Source organism: Protopterus annectens, chromosome 4.part1 (genome assembly GCF_019279795.1).
Source record: "Protopterus annectens isolate FY-2018-M chromosome 4.part1, PAN1.0, whole genome shotgun sequence".
Taxonomy (NCBI): Eukaryota; Metazoa; Chordata; order Ceratodontiformes; family Protopteridae; genus Protopterus; species Protopterus annectens.
This window is the reverse complement of record NC_056734.1, coordinates 128603706-128619170: the sequence shown is the minus strand read 5'-3', so window position 1 is coordinate 128619170 and position 15465 is coordinate 128603706.

Sequence of the window (15465 nt, the reverse complement as noted above, 5' to 3'; positions counted from 1 at the left end):
GTGGGGTGGAAACTACTAGATGTGGTCATTACCAACGTGGGCAACAGGTGCACCACAGTGGAGGTTAACCGGTCACTGGTTTGATCTGACCATGAACTATTCACTGTTTCCACACCCTAGCATCTCCCCCACCCATGGATACCACAATGTATACCTTTCCTACAGCTAGATTTACACTACTAGTGACAGGGGGGGGGGTTTCACAGCCCACACACTAAGGGGAAACACTGCTCAAGATACAGACAGATTTACAAATGCAGTCTATAAGCACCTACATGGATGTATGGAGCGTGCCATCGCTGGTAAACCAAGACTCACTCCTCCTAGACAAGGAAACCGGTCTGGTGGACCTCTGCAAAAAACAGGCTATACTACAGAAGTAGGACAGTGTTCCAGACACACAGCATATCCCACGAATGGCAGACATCTGTGACCACTATTAGTATGATATGTAGGTCCCTCATGACATCATCCAAGGCTAACATCAGCAGGAGAATACACAAGGATTCAAAAGTTAACCACAAAACCTTCTTTGGCTATGTCAAGGATCTACATGGTGACACACAGATTTGCACTGTGCCAGTGAAATATAGCACAAAATATGCTGACCCTACCGATATCACCAACATCCTTGCAGATACATTCGGTGCATACTTCACCCCCTAAAGAGCCCACAACACTACCCGAAAGGTACAGTATCCCAACCATCAGAGACACACAGGTGGACATGGCCCACTCAAAAAGCAGAACACAGCTTCAATGGAGGCAGATGTTGACCCAGACTGCATCTTGCAAGCTGTACAAGACAATCTGCCCCCCACCTAATTAAGCATTCCTACCTCAGCCTCTCCACAGGCTACATGCCCGTACAATGGCATGTAGCAACAGTTATTCCACTTCATCAAGGTGAAATCACAACTGACCATGGTAAATACCACCCCATAAGCCTGATTAGCCTGGTCTGCAATGGTATGGTTCGCATCCTCATGCCACTCATTAACAATGACATTGGTAACCTTCAAACATTTGACCCAACCAAGGTCAACTTTGTTGAATGCAGTTCATGCCTACTGAACCTGTTTGACGTCTTACATACAGTCACCAAGACATTAAATGACAGGGAGGTGGTACATACATACTACCTGGACCTCACCAAGGCTTTTGACACCATGCCCACTCAGGTATTATTGATAAACACACCAGCCTGTACAATCACCCATACATCACAGGTTGGGTTGCCAACTGGCTTAGACACAGAACCAACATGGTATGACTAGCAGTCTCCAGGTCCAACTCTTGAACAGTCACAACTGGTGTCACACAGGACTCAGTCCTGGGAGCCCTACTGTTTGGCATATACATCTCAGATGTACAGGCAAACACAGGTGGACTACAGCAGACCATGTTTGGCAATAACTGCAAACTGGGAACCATGATTGACAGTCCAGCTGACATGGACATCCCTCAAGGGGCCTCACAGAGAACATCACAGGATGCCAACGGCATGGCCTCCAGCCAAGTGCCACTGACTGCATGGTCATTCCATTGTGGAATTTGGCACCCACATATTAACACATGAGCGGCAGCCACTTTGATACAAACGAGGTAATGGAGTATCTGGGGACTAAGGTAGATAGTGATCTCCCCTTTGACATTCATTTCTCCACAGTAGTTAGGACATCCTTTTATGTAGGCCACCTGATTACTAAAGGATTCCCATCTAGACATACTGGGGTTATAGTGCCTCTTTACTCATCACTCATCAGTCCCATCATAGGGCATAATAACCCATGTGGAATGTACCTCAGATGACACGTCCAACAGCTGGGGGGTCCATGAATGTACCTCACCAAGGGGAACACTGGCCTCCAACATATGGCCTATGCAGCCGGACTGAATAAACTCCTGCTTTACTCAGTGGCATTTCGTTTACCCAGAGATGATCTCCGCTGGCAAACACAGCCATGTCAAACTCAGGCTTGATGGATGTGCTCCACCTATGGGAATCTATGTCACAGTGAGCCACACACTGTAGTGAGCTGACCTTGCCACCACAATAACCAGAAGATGCTGGAGGGACAATTTCCTGTCACAGACACTCACCATACTTTGGAACAACATCCCTAACTACATTATACAGAGCCCCTCACTAACACTCTGCAAGAGAAACCTTGAATGGTGGATGGGGAACAGTAGATGCACCTCAGGGATCCCACCATTAGCTCTGCTCCACAGAGGGATGGTTAATGAATCAATGGGGTGGCAAAAGCTGACTCATTTTGGCTGGCATTATGAATGGCCTCTGGCAGTTGGCCAAGTACTTACCTATGAATCTATACATACAGTATCTGCATATGCTGATAGCTTAATTTACTGTTCAGGTGTTGACTTACCTTGTGCCAAAAGTTGTGTGTTCAGTAGTTGAGGGCTGCCTATGTTGGATGCACACAGTAGACTGCCTATACATGACAATTTACAGGTAGTCTTGTGTGTGTGCCATCCATTTTTACTGTGTGTGCAGGTGGAGAAAGGTGGCAGTCCCTAGGTGCCTACACTGTCAGTGTGTGTGCTATTTGTTCCCTCTTTGCCAAGGCATGGACATACTGGGCACGCTTCCATCTGCCTACTGGGGCTGGCTCAGGGTGTTCATGGTCTGAGTACATATGTGCCTGTGGGTCCCTTGGCAATGGTGGTGGGCTGTGAGGGCCTTCACCATTCTGTCCCTGCTGCAGCTGTTTCCACAGAACCATATTGTGCAGCATGGCACACACTATGAAGATGTGGGCACATGTGCCTGGAGAGTACTGCAAGGCTCTACCAGATATGTCCAAGCAACAGAACCATGATTTCAGCATCCCAAACACAAGCTCTATGATGATTCTGGTTTGTGCATGTGCCTCATTATGGCATTCCTGCATGGGTGTGTGTGCATTTCTGATGGGAGTCATCATCCACGGTTCCAGTGCATAGCCAGCATCCCCCACCAGGTGGCCATTTGGGATGACCCCCTGGCAAATAACCGATACAGCTGTGAGGCATGCCAGATGTGGGAGTCGTGATAGCTTCCAGGGCTGCCAGCACACACATCCATGATAATGCCCTGGGCATTGCACACGACCTGACAGTTGATGGAGGGGTATCCCTTACAGTTTATGTAGCGCCTACCCTGCTCACCGGGTGGTGACTTGATGTGTATGCGCGTGTAGTCTATTGCACCCAGCACCTCTGGGTATTCTGCCACAAGGTGGAAGAGACGCATGTTGCTGGCTAACTCCTCCTGCATTCAAGGGAAGTACATGTGCTCATTGGCATGTGGTAACATGGCATCCAGGAACTGGTGTAGTACCCTGGATACTGATGCCTGTGAGATACCCATGATATCCCCAGTTGGTCTTTGAAAGGTACCTGTAGCTAGTGTTCTCAGGCTTACACATACCTTTGTATCCACTGGGATGGGTTCCCCCTGTTTGTTCTGGCTCTGAGGCGTGGTCGGCACAGCTCCACAAGTTGCTGTAGGATGTCTCTGTCCACCTTGTAATGCTCTACTATCTCCAGATCATGTGGCCCCTGGTAGGTTACCCTGGGTCTGAACACTCTCCTCCTCCTCTGGTGTCTGCAGTGGTTGTGTGCATCATCCTCCACACCACCTTCAGTCTCCAACACATGCTGGTGGATCAAAGCTATGGCAGCCCCTAACATGTACATAATAAAAGTTCCCTGTCTGTATACACCATTGGTGCATAGTGTATGGGAATACAGAAATGTGTGTGAGGTGCTTTCACACTTTATAGTATAGTGCTATGGATGCTGCTGATGTAAGTGGGTTTGTATGAGCTATTCCAGCTGCTGTGTGTCTTAATTATGTGTTTTGCAATGAGTACTGCGAGTGTAGGGCCTTTACTGTGGAGATCTACTCGCCTGCCTTGATTAATCTGTTGCCTTTTAATTCACTGTTAGACCTGGATCCCTTCCTATTATCAGGCATGCATCCACCTGCCGTCTTTCTTGTTTTGTAATTTCCCTACCCAGTTATGGCAAAATGTGCCTTGTAGCTGATATACTGCATATCGCCTTTGTTCTGCTTTGACACTTTGCTGTTTTCTTTGCAGTACAGCCCCTCCCCTTCCCTGTTCTGCAGGTAGCTGCTTGCAGCCTTGTTAGCTGTTGTCAGTGGCCCACTGTAGGCTCCTAGGTGTTAATTAGTCATTTGTGCTCCAATTTCACTGCTGCAGCATTTCCTTATTCCTTTCCTATATCCTTCCTGTTTCAGCTGCAGTGCGCACCACACATACCTGTTTACCGGGTTTACGCATGCTTTCATCTCCGTTCACATGCATACTCTGTTACCTTGTGTGCTCTCAGCTAAGCATAGCTATTTCAATTCAACACACCCCTATCCTGCAGCTTTGCCTATCTAGCGGCAGACCGGTTTAGCAATGCTACAATGTGCTTACGTCAATGGTGACACACCCCTCTCTTGATGTCATCTTTATCTCAAGGGCTCACCTCGATGTTATAATGCCATGCTGTGAGGTGCATCCTTACACTAGCGGGGAATCTGCAATTCACTATTACTCCTCTCATTTGCATGGCCTTGCCTACTAATTCCTAGCTACTGCACATAACACTGTCACTGCCCCTTAGCAACCCTTGCGCCATGAGTATGGTGTAGCATGCCTGCCATTGACTATTATGAGGAAATCATGATATGTGTTTCATTGCATATTTATTCTATATTTTTATATATTCCTTGCGATCCACTTTGTGCACTGCTGCCCTGTGCTTCCACGTCGCGATAGTGCGACTATATATATATATTAAATGTTAATTTTATATTTTGTACATTTTTTTATGCCAATGGCTATATATTTACAATATAATACATGTGTTTGGTCAGCTGTCATGGCTCCAGTTTTATATTTGCAAAAATGTAAACCATTTTCTACAGTTTACATTTCTGCATGCTTACACTATGCTTGCACCACTTCCTGTATCACTACATACCTTCATTTGCATGCTACACTGCTGCACATGGGGTAATTAGCATACAAGGCTCAGGAGTTGTATGGGCGTAGCATATGCAGGTAGTGCACATGGGAACAACACTCTGGTGTTAGAACGCTGACACTACGCCTGCACCTGGTGCAAGCTTTATGAATCCCGGGGTTAGTAACATAATTGAGTAGGGGGGTTGTGTTTTATCAGTTTGCTTGATTTATTTTATTGATTTAATTTTTGTAAGGGTGTTTCTATATTTGGTAGTTTATTTCTGCTATTAGACTTTTCAGCATGGTGTCAGCTTGTTTATAGAGAGTTTCCCATGAATAACAATGATATCTTACTGTGACTTCTCAAGATGATCTCATTTCTTAGTGGGCTTTATATAGAAATAGCAGCATTCTCATTACTTAATTTTGTCCAATTAATTACAATGTTTTTATCTAGCCATTTTCTAAATATATATATATATATATATATATATATATATATATATATGTATAATGGCTACATGAAAAAATATATATAGTGACGTGTTTGAATAAAAAGGGTGTATGTTCTTTTAAATGTGATTTGGAAATATAAAGTTCCCACAGTGTTTGCCTGGTGAACTGTGTATTAGCCAGTTAGCAAGACACTGTATGAAAGTGAACACTGTACAAGAACAGGTGAACTGAAACAGCAAGGCCCAAATTCCATTCATGATATGGAGGTTCAGAAGAGTGAGAAGAAGCTTACCTAAAACATTCTGAAGGTGTGGATTTCAATAGGCCAGATGAAGTTAACTTATGCAGTAAACCTGGAGGAACCACCTAGGCAACATTATTGAAATCTTTGCCTGTGACTTCCAAAAAAGAAAGCCTATTTCCTGGAAGGGCTGTTTGGGAGGTAACTATTTGGTGTAAAGTAATCCAAAGTACTGCTTTGTTTTCATTTGAATTACAAAAGCAAGTTGAGAAATATTTTTAGTTTTCTGTGGATAATTGAATATAAACTAATGCTTGCAGTGGTTCCTTGGACTAAACAATATCAATACATTCACACATTCATGTCAGTAAAGGGCACGGTTCTTGGTTATCTATATCTATAGCTGTATATATATATCTATATCTATGTCTATATCTATATATATATATATATATATATATATATATATATAGATATATATATAGATATATGTATATATATGTCTATATCTATATCTATATCTATAGCTATATATCTATATCTATATCTATATCTATGTCTATATCTATATCTATATCTCTATATCATTATCTGGCTCTACTTCTGAAGACTGACAAACCAAAAGACTGAAAATTCAAAATACTGAGCACAATTTTAATGTTGGCGGCAAGCCCCCCTGCACCCCTCATGTGTGGGACTATACCCCCACACCCCCTGCAACTATATATGCCAACTGGAAGATTAAATAACAGTGGAGAAGGGGCAAATTCCATCATTCGGTATTTTGAATTTTCAAGTCTTTTGGTTTTTCAGTCTTCTGAAGTAGACCTATACATACATATAAATATATATATATATATATATATATATATATATATATATATATATATATAAACCTGCCTAAAATATCAAAAGATTGAGTAGACATTACATAAAAAAACACTTTGAAAATCACTCAATAAAAAATGGAAAAAATAAATTGAAAGACAGCAGATTTTTTTTTGATGGGGGCAAACCCCTTTATCTCCCACACCAACAGCTACTTATATATACCAACTCTTAGTCTGCACTACAGTGCTTAAATTGCACTACAGTTCACAAGGTCCAATGCACCATGATCCTGCACATGAAAAGAATGTCAGTTTGAAATCTTTCTACATTCAATTACTTTTGCCTGTCTTTTCAACATTTTAATACTTGACAGTTCAGGCACATGCAAGACACCCATAAAGGTATATTTATTGGCATTTGATTACTGGGAAAGTCTGACTGGATAGAAGCCCATTTTCAGTGGAAGCCCAAAGAGAAAAAAAGAAAAGACTGAATCCCAAAAGACTGAAAATTCAAAATTATTACAAAACATTTTAAGAACAGTAATTTACAGTCTTCAAAAATAAAACAAAAACATCTGCAGCTTAAATAATTAAAGTGAATTAAACATAATATAAAAACATTGATTTGGAATCAGCACAAGCTATATGACAATCATTTAATATTTAAAAGAAATTTTAGACAATTTGTAGAGAAACAAAGTAAGTTAGTTTAATACAAACATGAATTGCAATATGAAGTGAGGGAAAATCAGGCTTATGGTATATTTAGAGAGAAAGCCAGGGACGAGAATTTGATAGGAAGGAAGGAAGCGAAGCGAAGAAGGGAGAATAAGGAGAAATGAAAAGGTGCTTGTCCACATTTAGGGATATAGTGTATCCTGGTTTTGAGCAAGAACAGAGACAGATGTTAGCTAGCAAGTCTTTCAGAGTAGTTTTAAAAGATGGGAGGGAGGGTATTAACCTGATGGATACAGGTAAGGAGTTCCAGGCCTTAGCAATCTTGTACGAATACAGACAATTTCCTGAAGATCTGATAAGTTTCTAGGCTGACAGGTGTTTTTGGTCACTGGAGCACAGTGACAGACTGGGAACTTAGTTGTGTAGAATGTTTTTAGTGCTGGACAGGCAGATGGATGCTGCATAATTTTGCAGGTGGTAAGAAGTTCTATATATATATATATATATATATATGTTAGTTGATATAGCAGTTCTAACCAGTTAAGGCTTTTCAGTGCTATACAGTGGTCAGTTCTGAAAGGGGTATTTTCTGCACATTTAGCAACTTTGTTATATCATTGTTCAAGTTTTAATTTTTGTGAAGCCTGGAGGTTAGTAAGGATGGGAGTGCCATAAAGAATTGTGGGGAGGAGATAAGTAGTGGCAAGTGTAGTTTTAGTTGCATCAGTGAGAAAGTTTTTGGCTCTGTAAAGCATCCCTAGTTTTTGATGAGTTTTTCTTATGCAATTTTATATATGTAGGTCAAATGTAAGATTATCATCTACTATCACCCAAAATAATTTGCTATGAGAAGTGACTTCAATGGTTGTATTATCAAGTTTTTTTTCATGAGATAGGGATTTGGTATAGAAGTAGTAATTTGGGCTTTGTTGGGTTGAGCGTGAGTTGTGAGGTACAAATACATGTTTTAGTGTCTGTTAAAGCTTCCTGAGTAAGTTTTGGAGGTGCACCATGTTGTCAGATGTGCAGATGAGACTGAAGTCATCTGCGTATTGTATTAAGGTGGTCTGTTGTGGGGATCTATACAGTGTGTTGGTAAAACTGTTAAAGAGGAAGGGACCAAGGATAGTCTTGTGGCACACCAGTGGTGACTGGGAGGTAAGGAAAGAGCATGGAGTGCTATTGGACAGGTAGCTTTTGAAGCACAGTAGGGTGGGCTGGGAAAGACCAGGTCAGAACATTTGAAATAGAAATTTGCTGTGACAAACTGTTGAAGGATTTAGATAAGTCTAGAATTAAGGAAGAAACTAGTTTGCTGTTATTTTTAGCTTTATTGACAGTATCTCTGTAGGTTCGAAGGGCAGTGCTAGTATTATGGGAAGGAAGGACACCATGTTACATAGGGGATAAGAGTTCATCCTGCAGTAGATAATCTAGAAATGGTTTTTGAATGCATTTTTCAAGTATTTTGGCAAGGAAAGATAAGGTCTAAATTTATTAATATCTGTTGAATTTCCTCTTTTGTGCAGAGGAATAATGTGTGACTTTTTCCAAAGAAAGTGGGATCCCTGGATTGAACTATTTATAAGGATTGAGATAGGATAAGAAATGGTATTGGCTGCTATTTTTAAGTACATGGAAGGTGATCAGTTGAAGAAGAGTATGGTTTAAGTTTGTTTAACTCATTATATCCAAGTGATGCTTCCAGGTGAATTTGCAGTTAACTTCTACTGACGCCTCTAGGCGTCAAATGTTGTCTGTTCATATTTGCAGCAATAATTCCAAAACCATGCTATGTACAAAGTTTTTAAATATTTCATCTTAAAGCTTACACAATGGCAAACTCAACTGCATTAATATTTGACCTCTGTCTAGTGCAGGTGAATAGATATTAACAGTTGTTTTATGATATTGATTTATTTTCATATAATTTTCACATTTTTCTAAATATCTCAACAACCAAGTAACAAAGACAGAACTTCTTAGCCTCATATGAAAGCGCTCAGCTAGATGAATAAAATGCTGCTAACAGTATGTGGGTAACTTGAGTGGTTGCTGAGATATGGTAAATTGTTTACAAAATATTACAAATGTAATAGTTACTGCATGTCCTGTGACTTATAAAATTCAGTTTAAGACCTAGAATCTAAAGAATGCTACAACTATAAAAAAAAAAAACAATTTGTGTTGAAGAGTTTGCCATTCATACATCTTCCATAACCGCTATGGTTCTAGAGATATGAATATCTGTTTGAAATGCAAGGATATCATTTGATTCTGTCAAAAGGCTTAGGCTCTGCCCATTGGAAGTTATAGTACAAACTTCCAGAGCTCCATTGGAGGGAATGAGTTAATAGTAGTTTTATACAGGATGTGGGCACAGGTTTGAAGGTGAAAGTGGATGAGGTGATATATGGTTGTTGGGCAGGGTTGGGATTAGTTGTTGAGGAATCCTTGGTTAGAGATGCTATACCATCTATAAAATAAGAGTTGAACTGTATTGCAGTTTCAAGTGGTGAGTTATCGGGAGAGGGGTTTGGGTTGAATTTTTGGCCAGAATGTAAGATTTTTTAAAATGGATGTCCAACACTTTTAAGGGTGTGTTTAGTATTATTCTGAAGGTTATTACAGTGCAGTTATTACTGTACTGCAGTTTCAAGTCGTGAGTTATCAGGAGAGGGGTTTGGGTTGAATTTTTGGCCAGAATGTAAGATTTTTTTTAAATGGATGTCCAACACTTTTAGGGGTGTGTTTAGTATTATTCTGAAGGTTATTACAGTATAGTTTTTAGTGTTTATTTATTTGCTTTATTGTACAATTGTGAAGCATTCTGAAGTGTTCAAGATACTGAGGTGTTTTATATTTTGCTATTTTTTCCATGATTTTTCTCTATCCTGCATTAGCATTCTACACTTTTTGGATAGCCAAAGTACATTATTTGTTTTCAGTCTTTTCCTTCTGGGAGAGACAAGGCTATTTAGGATATATTCATTTACAGCATTGTCTAAGGTGAGGATTTTTAGGAAATTTCAGTTAATAGATGATAGTGTATTAATGAACATTTCTGGGTTAAACTTGAAAAGGTTGTGTTATTGTTTTATAAACATGCTGTTTAAGTGGATGAATGTGATGTCTTCTGGTATAGACTGGGAGATGATCACTGAGAGAGTCTGACATTGTATCTGTGATGGTGTAATTGCTAGGGTCTGATACTAGGATCCAGTCTACTAGGGAATTTGATGTGTTCCTATAATGTGTGGGACTTTTAATTAGCTGTGTGAAACCATATAAGTTCATGATAGATGTAGGGGAGTTAGAATTTATGTTCAACCAATTGACATTCATATCACCTAGTAGTATTTTTTCGTGTGGAAATGTTATGGATATGGAATGTAGGATACCTTCCAGTATAACTATATTGTCGCTAGGAGGAATGTACAGGACAGTAATATATGCTTGTTTATAATTGTTTACTTTGAGAAAAGCAATAAGAAGCTCTGCTAAACTTAAATTTGGTATTGATTTGCTATAAGGGGAAATGTGATGCCACCATCTTTCCTCTTTATACGTTCCTTATGGATGATATTCAGGCCTGGAGGGGTAACTTTGGAATTATTTATCCTGGGTTGAAGCCAAGTTTCAATTACAGCAGGAATGTCAGGTTTATATTAGGTAATCCAGGCATGCTTCTAATATTTATTGAGCAAAAATTAGATCACCTGGGTTAGTTATTGACTGTTGTTGGGTTAGAGAAGTGTGTAGGAGAGAATTATCTTTGTGTTCATTGCAATAGGTGGGGCCAGGATTAGGGTACATATCTCCTCCTAGAAGGATTTTAGTATATTGGGGAATTCTGCATACTTGTTTTTGGAGACGATTCTTGCACTTAATTTTGTTTTGGTTCGTGTTGAAGTGCAGATAATCAGTATATATTTAGAATGAAGGTGAGTGGTAATATTAAAAAAGTTTGATGCATTGTGTGGAGAGTGTAAAGAGGAAGTATGGGTAGGTGGTTGGGACGCGGATGGAGAGGTGTTATGAGATATTATTGAGTCATGGTAGGATGAAAGGTGGCACAGTAGGGAAAAATAGAGGATAAGCTGAAGAGTAGCATAATTACATACAGAAATCTGTATTTTATCAATGTCAGGTGGTGGGGATGAGAAATGAACAAGAAAACAAGAAGCTGCAGAGAAGTAGGAGATTCATTGATAGTGGATTCTGAAAGCTTGTACTGATAGGTAAGGAGAGAAGTATTTTATATAAAAAGAGGAGTGTTATGTTATCATAGTATCTTCTCTGGAATGTAAGGAATAGAGGGTTATGAAAGGCTAGAGTAAAATGATGTCAAAATAAGAAATCAAGGTTTATTTGGGAAAAGTAAAAGATACAATGTGAAATAGACAGGTACTATTGGGGGGTTGTGATTATGTATAGATATTGTGCAATGCAGTATGGGGGGGAGATAGCTGGGAATGGGGCTAAAAATTAAATGGAGATATGGATGTAGGAAACAAAAAGCAGAACTATATGCATGGAAGTAGTAAGGCAATTTGGAGAGGATTTTGGAATAAGAGTCGCAGGTGAAATATGCATGAGGAAGTATAATGTTGGAGTAAGAGGGGCTAAATTATAACTGAGAGCAGTCAGTTATAGCCAGTACAAAGCAATTAGCAATGGGATGCAAAGTAAATAAGTTTTTTGTCATTTTTTGAGGTTAAATAACTGGCATGTGCAATATAATCTACTGGTCAAGAAAAAGGAGACAGTGGCCAACTTAGTAAAAGGTCCTTAGAGTGCATGGATTATTTTACAGAGACTTTCAATCATGACCAACTTAGTAAGAGGTCCTTAGAGTGCATGGATTATTTTACAAAGACTTTCAATCACAGAGCAGTCATGTAATTGACCGATTAAAATTAATACACAGCAAGAGTCTCCATGTTAAACGTGCTTACATTATACAACAAAATTCCCAGTAAACTTGTAGGAGTAGGGCCTTATGGCAGAGCTCCTGCAGTATCAAGGTCAGATGTAGTGACTGCAGGCTCTCCTCTATGAAGGAAGATATTGACTGAGTTTATATATTTATAGATAGATAGTTATAGATATAAATATATGGGTGTAGTTCTTGTTGTAGAGTAGTGAGGAGTTAGTATGTTGACAAAGTTTACAGCTGTTCATGTCGGGTGCAGCTGTTAATGAAATCAGAAATACTGAATGTGTGTTTTTGTAGGGATGTGCTTGTAGTCACAGTAAGTAGGATCACATGTTAATGCCACAAGTAGATTTAGTACTGTACATGTGTAATAGTGCATGTGTCTTGCTTAGTGATATTTGCTACAGAAATGCATTTAAATAAAGTAAAATGTAAGGCTGGAGTTAGGGCAGAGGCAAGAGTATACACACACACACACACACACACACACACACACACACACACACACACACAATTTATTTTGCACTAGGGCACAAAATATACTGGACAGAATGAGCCAGAAGCCAGATTCTAAACTAGATTTGTTTAATAGCACATACAGTACTATGAGATCTAGAGCATGAATATAATTTACAGCATTTCTACAGCAATAATATTTTATAATATTTGATGTTTACCAAGTGCATTTTGGGATGTGTAATCAAAGATTATATAACATTTGAAATATATGGAATGATATTTTAAGATCTGATATTTTGTCTTTAAAAATGTAACTGAAAAGTCTGTATAAGACCTTTTTGTATTTTGTTATAATATTCAATATAACAAAGAAAGACAAACACAAGGTATTGTTCATTGCCTAAATATATGCATTTGTTCATTAGTTAAGTACTAGGCTTGCAGCCCCTATTGACCATTTTAAACCTAGCCAATTTCCATTTCAAATATGTTAATCCAACCCTGTGCCTTGCATTTGTGAGGTAAACACATTAACCCTTATGCCATTCCCCAAAAATTACATATTTGAGGAGGAAGTTGTTATATGTGACTGAAGTGATATTTTATAATGCTGTATAATGAATGTCTGTTTATTTTATTTTTTATATATTTTTATGCTGCAAATTAGATGACACGACACTTCTGCTAATATTGGGCATCTTTGTGTAAACTTAATATATTGTACAAGAGCACTTTTTCTAAAACACCAAGGATTGTTGAAATCCAGCTCATGGTGGAAACAGGTTAATGCTGGCATGACAATGTGCATAAGTCATGTGATAAGATGAAGTGAAAAAGAGCTGGTATTTGCCTGGTACCAAACAAAGAAAATAAGGTTTGCCTACCTTGTTTGTAATTAGGTTAGTGTAGGCTGTAGTGGGCTGTGCCACATTAATAGTCTATCAGTAACCAGGAACCAGAACACAAACAATGAGGTAATTCCACAGAGGCAGAAGCTCAACCAAAACAGCACTTTATTGCACAAAGATACACCGGTTCTCCACCACTGACCTAGGTTTCGTCACAAGGACTTCTTCAGAGTGTGTTGAACCAGGTTTATATACACAGTCAATTAAAAAGCTACTACGTAATTAAAATTCCAATCAATTAAAGAATGACAATTGTTAAAAACATTGGTAAAAAACACAATGCTACCCCACCCATTAAAAACCAAAGTAAATGTGAATAACTCACAACTATGATGACCTCTATAAAATGTGTGTACACATAAATGTATAGTTACATTAATCAATCAAAACACTAACAAACCTCATTATGTCTTTGTAATGCAATGAGAATATATATATATATATATATATATATATAAGCGAATAATAAAGGAAGGTATGATGAATAGTGGTAATTCTTGTTGAATATGCATGTATATCTAGATGTTATTATGCATATTCCCTGATATGGAAGTATAAAACATCTATCAAGGCATATTAACCCAAAATATGCCTTAACCTCAAAAATGGCTTTATAGATGTAAACTCATTCAATCCCGGGTATGAATATGCATTTAGCCTGAACTGCCATTTTAGTTCACATACATCTAAATGATAATCAGTAATCCTACCCTGTGGATCTTTAACTAGTTGTATAACACAAAACTGAAAATTGTGATCATTGTATGCTATGATATGTCTGGCCAATGCATTAGTGGGTTTCTTGTGCTGAATATCCAGAATGTGCTCTTTAATTCTCTCTCTGAAACGCCTACAAGTCTTACCCACATAAAAAGCAGTGCATGCCTGACATTTAGCAAGATAAACCACATTAACAGAGAAACAATCATAATGCCCCATAATGTTAATGGATATATTGTTGATCACAATTCTATTCCCCGTAGGCATCACCTGCCTACAAGTCAAGCACCTTCCACATTTAAAATTCCCCTTAATTTTATTACTTACATTGTCATTGCTCATAGCACTTCTTTCAAACATCTCCTTCAGAGCTAAATCCTTACGAAATATAAATTTGACTTGACGGGCAGCAAAACCTTGAAACTCTTTTAATCTAATAAAAGACTCCCAATTCTTTTCTATAATTTTTCTAATATACTCAGTATCAGCGTTAAAGGTGAGTACAAACAAAAAATTCCCATTAAACGAGATATCTTCCCTACATTGTTCCATTATATCACTAAAGAGATCCACATTACTTTTATGAATGGGTTGAATAATGCCTCTATTCCTTTTATAAAGTATCTCTTTCCTAATTTCATCACATAAATACTTGGGGTACCCCCTATTTTGAAATAATTGTACTATAAAATCTAATTCTAATTTAAAGTCCATCACCTCACTAACCATGCGGGCTGCCCTGACCATTAGACCTTTAACAATAGCTCTTTTTTGATGCCTAGGGTGCCAGCTATCATAGTGCAAGTATGAATTAGAAAAGGTGGGCTTTCTATGTATTCTTGAAGCAAGGCATCCTTTTTCCTTAATAAATGTTAAACCCACATCTAAATATGTGATCTTTTCTTTGTGGATGTCATAAGTAAATTTTAAAAACCAAACAGTTTGATTGATGTACTCTATGAAAGCATCTAATACTATCTTCTCACCTTGCCAAATTATAAATATGTCGTCCAAAAAACGTGTGTAAAATTTAATGAATGGACGGTAATCACTATTTAAAACATAATTGGTCTCCCAAAAAGCCATGATGTAAAATGTTCTTCAAAAAACAAAAAATTATTACACAAAACCAATTCCATTAATCTAACAAAAGTATTTATCTCTTCCTGATCAAACATGCCCGTAACAAACAGTTGTTCTTCCAACCAAGCCAAACCGACCTCATGTGGAATAACTGTAAAAA